A 6,439-nucleotide genomic window follows, 5' to 3' on the forward strand; every position below is an offset into this window, starting at 1 on the left:
GGGGCAACCCTGGTTGAGAGAATTGTCTTTAGGACAGAGCTCGGATTGTCTTTACCTGCAGGGGAAAAAAATATCTTTGGTATCATGGCAAGTTGCTCCTCAAAGGCATTTTGGTTGATGTGGGCAGCAGGCACAGCCAGATCTGGTGTGGGGCAGGGCTCAGCCTGGCCACGGTTGATCCAGCGAGTCCTGGTCGGACAGAGACCAGGGGAGAGCACTCGGCTCTTGGCTTCTCCAGGATTCCCCAAGCCACTCAGTTCATGTCCCGTGATGGAAACCAGCTGGTCTCCATAAGGTCCAAGGACTTGTGACTGCGAGTTGCATCCAAGCCCAGTGAGACCTTCTTGCAGTTGGAAATGAGGTCTTGGCCTCCAAGCATCAAAGCTTGTCATGCTGGAAAAGATCTCGTAGGAAGAAACGGGACATGGAGGGAATGCAGAGCTCTCCAGAGGACAGGAGGGTTGGTTAGTAGACAAATTGTGCTGCTGGAATAAGCATCATCTCTTCCTAAAACCCAGGTCTTTGGTCAGTGGGTCCCATGTCTCCCACCACCACCTGGTACTGAGCATCTCAGTGCTGGCCATGAAGAAGGCGAAGGCTGCCGGGACGTCGCGTTAGACAAGAGATGCACTACTTTGATTTTGAGGGCCACTTTGGTAGGGCCTGAAGAAGCTGAGATCTCTTTCCTCACGGTGAGCTGAGCTTTGGGGCCATCTCTCGTGATGGAGGTGAAGGGTGGAGCAGTGAAGAGGCTGAAGAATCAGCATTTTGAGGTAAATGTGCTGGTAATGGTGAGGAAGCAGAAAGAAGTAGGTACCACTGCCTCCCCCGGGTGCCCATCACCTTCCTGATCTCCAAAGACGTGACTCACCGCTACTCTCCTCCTGTCTTCAAGCAAGGAGAGGAGGAGTATCAGGGGGAGGAAGGAGCAGGGGATGCAGCCCTGTCCAGAGTGGGTCTTTGGACACTTGCAGAAAGCTCCCTGGCTGTCTACAGCAGGCAGGGAGACCTTCCAAAGTCCCCTGAGACCTGCCGGTGGGCTGGGGTCCTCCAGGACCTCTTCCACTGACTGGACTCTTCTTAACCCTTCGGCCAGAGCAGGTGCCTTTGTGCAGGGCAAGAGCTGGGCTGGGTGGCATGGGAAAACTTGGCAGAGGCAGACACTGGTTGGTACCTCTGATCCAACCACATCCTTGGGGAGAAAAACTTCAGCAATGGGTCACTCCAGTCCATCCCTGGCTCCAGTTGGGCGTTGATGCAGCACCATCTTCAGTGCCTCTTTCCGTGTAGGACAAGGGCAGAGGCAGGTCTGTGAGGTCACCCCAAGGGATGGGGACCTGGGAGCATCACCTGGAAAGGTCTCAGCCCCGGGGGGAGGTTTGGGGTGCCCAGGGGCCGTTTCCCTTGTCTCAGAGCACACGAGTAGCCCCGTGGCTTTGCCGGCTCCGGTTGTGGCAGCTGATTGTCTCTCCTTCTCTCATCTGCACTTGGGATTTGACCCACAGAGCTGGATAAAGCAAAAAAAAAAGCCAAAAAAAACCAAACCCAAAGCACGGTGAGGAGCCGGACCCCACGGCGGCGAGTGGACGGGTGGGTGCGCGCGTCGGGGTCCCGTGCCCCAGACCCCCTTGCCCTGTTTGCCAGGCACGGGGCCGTGCCACGTGCCTCGTCCTCCCCAGGGGTCCTCCAAGCAGCCCCCTGCCTCCCCACGCGACTGCCACGCGATGTTCAGGGTGAGGAAGGGAAGAAAAGAGGCGAAGGAAGAAACCGAGGGGGATAAACGATGACTCTCCCGTAGTTGTGTGAGTTGGGAAAAAAAAAAAACGTGATCCATGCAGAGAAGTCCTCATCAACCGAAAACTCGTGGACAAAAAAAAGCACAGTTTGTCCCCTCCCGCTCCCACCCGACCACCCCTCCCCGAATAATTATTACATTACTTCAAGAAAGAGTATATTTTTTTCATGCATAAATCAAATTCTCATCTTGTCTTCTTTTTTTTTTGTCTTTTGTGGTTTTTTTTGTCTTCTTTAAATTACATTTGAACACAGAACACATATAATAAATACTCTTGTACGACATGACTCAGAGAAAGTAACACATCTGAACGCAAAGGTATCGTCATCATTATTAGTTTTTCTTTTTTTTTCTTTTTTTTTTTTTAAAAGGACTTGTTTAAATATGAAATCTGTAAACTCCAAGGGTCCTTTTTTAATCTTTCTCTCTCTCTTTCTCTCTCTCTTTCTCTCTCTCTTTTTTTAATCGTGAAACTATCCAGCTTTCATTTCCTTAACATTCAATATGTCTCCCATTGAACGCGTCAAAGAAATAAGAACATGCCGTCTTCTGCAAAATTATAATTTAACAGTATAAAGCTTCAAGTCACAAATTCCAAAAACTAGCTAAGTAATTTTTTTTTATCACATAAACTATACATTAAATATTTTGAGGTATTTCAGAGAACATTGTCAAAGGCTTGTAAGGTCTGTGCTGGGTGGAAAAGAAGGCTTTCTCCTGCATAGAGAACGTCTTTGGTATCACAAGCCATGTGGGTATCAGGTAGAAGTGGGGTGGCGCGGCCACGGGGTTGGGCAAGTTCTGGCCAAGGCAATAGTTTGGAGGGGGAAAGGGGGGATGGGGAGGTGGTGGGGTCAGGGATGCTCTGACCTGCTCTGTCGGATTGCCCAGTGGGATGGAGGACCCGGTGGGGGTCCTGGTTGGGCTTACTGTCACCATGGGGGTTGGTCCTGGGCACGTTTGGTCCAACTCAAAAGGAGTCACCTTGGCCAGAGCATGAACCAAGTAGGTACAAGTCAAGCCAAGATTTCCCTAAACTAGACGTTCTGGAGATTGCTGTGGAAGAACATCTTCTCCAAGGGGTCTTCCCGTTGCCTCTTGCTAAAGCTGAGCAGTGGAGTGGAGCAGACCTGGCTGCACCTATCTCCCCCAACAAACCAAAAATGCCCATTTGGGGACTTGGAAATGGTTCCTGCTGAAAGGTTTCACAGCTCCAAACTGTTCCTTAAAAGAGGGGTTTGGAGAAAGCCCAGGGTGAGGCTTTCCACTGCTCCTGCCTTCGTCTTTCCAGCCAGAAATGCCACAAACCCTCCCTGCACTACCAAAGAGGGAAACCAAAGTCCAAATCTGAGCTGAGCAAGGAAGAAACACCCCGTGATGAAACCCATGTCTTCATCTCGTGGGCTTCCACAGAGTCCCAGCACCAAGCTGGGCTGGCGAAGGACACAGAGCAAAGCCTTTCCCTGGGAGCAATGTCCCACGGGAAGGGACCTGGACACCAGGTCAGTGCTCCTGGGGGCAAGAGGGGCTGGACAGAGGGACCGTGGGGACCACGCCAGGTTGGAGGACACGCTAGGGAACCAGCACCTTTCCCCCAGCCGTCGGCAAGGGTGGGGGATGCTTTCTCTTCAATTAGGACAAGGGTTGGGGTCTTTTTTCTCCATCCCAACACCCAAAGACTACAAGAGGTGCCAGAATCCATCCCCTTTGGAGAGCTGAGGTAATAGTGAGTCTTCAGGGTCAAAGCAGAGGAGCAAAGAAATGGCCACACACCTTTGGTACAAGAAAAAGGCACTCATCTACCACGCTGCCATCCCGGGGTCGCTCGCTCGCCTTCTCACTCGCTCTCGGGGGACTCGACGGGGCTGTAAGGGGTGGGGGGCTCTCGGCCGGGGTTGGGGGGCTCTCGGCCGGCCCATCCGCGGGGAGCAGGGAAAGTGGCGTTTCCAGCACAGACCAGACAAGGCAACAAAATCTTTGGTATCAGACGTGATTTTCAAATCACAAAAATTGAAAACTCAAGTGAGGTAGCCTTTATTCTCGGGTTCTCACTAGAAATGTCTTTGCATCCTTGAGGGCCTGTGGCATTTGCTCTTTTTTAAATTTTTTTCCTTTTCTTTTTTTTTTTTTTCCTTTCTTTTCCTTTTTTTTCCCTTTTTTTTTTTTTTTCCTGTGTGTTTTTTCACTTCCCAAACCAAGGCCCCCTTCCTGGCTTTTCAGCCCTTGAAAACTACTCGATGGGGTTCAGGATTCCACCACCATCGTCACCACATCACGACAAGACAAGAAGAAACAACGTTAGGGGGGAAAAAAAGACCAGTGGTGGGGAGCGGGGTCCTGGGGGGGGATGAGATTCGCTTTGCCGTTCGATTCTTGGGTTGTGGTTGGCAAAATACGCAGCGGCACCTGCCCCTTCCCGCTCCTTCCCTCTCGCCATCCCTCTCTCCCACCCTCTTCTTTCCAGCAATAAACTGGTTTAGTTTGGTGGGACTGTGTCCAGTCTGACACCCCCAACCCCTCCACCGCCCACCTACCCCAGGAGCTCTTTGGTTAAAGACGTCCTCTAACCCAGCCGGTGGCCGCGGCCAGTCAGGGCTTCGTGTGCAGGGTTTTGGGTTGATTTTTTCTCTCTTTTTCATTCTTTTGTCCTTTCTTTCCTCTTTTTTTTCTTTTTTTTTTTTTTGGGGGGGGTGCTTTTTTGGTGAACGCATACACTTTTTTTTTTTTTCCTTTCCTTTTTTCCTTCTTTTCAACAAGGTGCCTTCCTGTTACGCAACAGATCGCTCTCAAAGTAAAGTGAATCGAAGAAACCGTAGCGCTAGAACACAGATGGTACTATTTTACCCGCATAAATTCAACAGTGTCCCTTTTTTTGGGGTTTTTTTTTTTTGGTTGACAGTTGGTTTTGGAGGAATTTTTTTCGTTTTTTTTCCCCAAGTGGTGGGGGAAGGAGGGGACCTTGCCTTCCCCTCCATTCCCCAAGCCTCTCCCAGCCCTTCCCTCTCCCCGGCGGCACCTCCTGCTCCTTCCGAGGACACCGAGGCTGGCGAGGAGCCCACGGGGCGGCTGGGATGAGGGCTGATTGTAAAGGTTTGGCCTCATAATTGCTTTTTTATATGGCACAAGTCACCATCGAGAGCTCGGAGGAAACGATCATTTTGAAGCTAGTACCATCGCTCCAGAAATCCACGTTTTAAGGCAGGTTGTTAATTGGCACAAAAAAAAAAAAAAAATTAAAAAAAATATCTGGCGTCTTTTTGGTAAGTTGCCGGTCTTTGCGTTGAGCTTGTTTGGTTGTGGTTTCTGTTGGTATTCCTTTTTTTTTTTTTTCGGGTTGTTTTTTTTCCCTTTCGCTCTCGTCGGGGAGTTTTCCCCCTTTCTCACACCCAGGGCTGGATTTTGCCACCAGATCCCTCGGATTTTTCTTTTCCCACCGTACACCGACGTCGGTTTCCCAGGAGGGAATTTTTGAGTTGTTGGGTTTTTGGTTTTGTAATTTCTTTGGTAACAGAGATGAAGGGGCAGGGGGGGAGGACGGGAGGGGGCAACAGTGTGTGTCGAGGGGTGGATGGGGCGAGACACAAAGCCAACAAATCTGCTTTGTCTGAGTCCATTCCTCAACCGAAAAGTGAACCAGAAATCCAGCGGTGAATGGTGGAGCCAGTCACCAGGAAAGATCAGATCCTTTGCTCCAAGTCTCTCCTCCCATTTCCTTCCAAACAATTATTATTTTTTAAATACCCGATTTCTGTAGCTAAAATGTGCTTCTTTGACCTGCTTGGGCGCCAGGCAACGCGGTGCAGCCGCGGGTCCCCCTTCGGCCGCGGCGCTGGGGGATGCTCGGGTGCACGGAGGCAGGTGGCCACGGCGAGGCGTCTCCTTTGCCGTGGAGTTTCTCCGGCAGGGATCCAGGGACGGGTGCTCTCGTGGGTCGGGGTGCGTGTGTGCATGGGGAATTGGGGTGTGTGGGTGCTCTTGGGGGTGTTCCGGGTGGTGGGGCAGGAGGGGTCGGAGGAAGATGCCCATGGAGGAGACTGGGGCTACAGGAATGCCCTTGACCAGGTTTTCAAAACCTTTGAGGGAGAGAAAGGCGCGTGTGTCAATGGCAGGGAGGGTCTGGCTGCTGCGGGGAACCCTGATGCACCTCAGGGACAAAAAGCTTCTGCAGCCAGAGACCTGGCAGGAGCCTCGGGTCACCCTCCAGACACATGGGGAGCATTTTCCCTGCTCGTCCACCTTTGAATCACCGAGGGTTTGGCGCTGGTTGGGTGGAGTTGTGCCAGAGCCCAGCCCCATGACTCCACTTCTTGTATCTCCCCCACCTTTACCCCTCCACCGTGGGAGCCGTAAGGGTGGCTGTAGCAGAGACTGAGGTTGGATGGGGAGTTAGGGGGTGCCTCTCTCCCCAAAGACCCTGGCGGGCAGGTGAAGACAAGGTTCTGTGGCCCCCAAAGACCAGGGATGCTTCCAAACAGCACCTTGCTCCCCCTCCATCCAACGTCATCCCTTGCTCCACAGGAGTTTCCTCCGAGTCCTCCTGGGGACGGAGCTGACCTGTTTGCAAACCCTATCCCTGCTCCACAAGCTGGGACAACGTGGCAGCAGGATGTGGCACGAGGCCCATGTCCAGTGGTGAGGCCCGGC

The sequence above is a fragment of the Tauraco erythrolophus genome, chromosome 28 (genome assembly GCF_009769465.1).
Source record: "Tauraco erythrolophus isolate bTauEry1 chromosome 28, bTauEry1.pri, whole genome shotgun sequence".
NCBI classification, from domain to species: Eukaryota; Metazoa; Chordata; class Aves; order Musophagiformes; family Musophagidae; genus Tauraco; species Tauraco erythrolophus.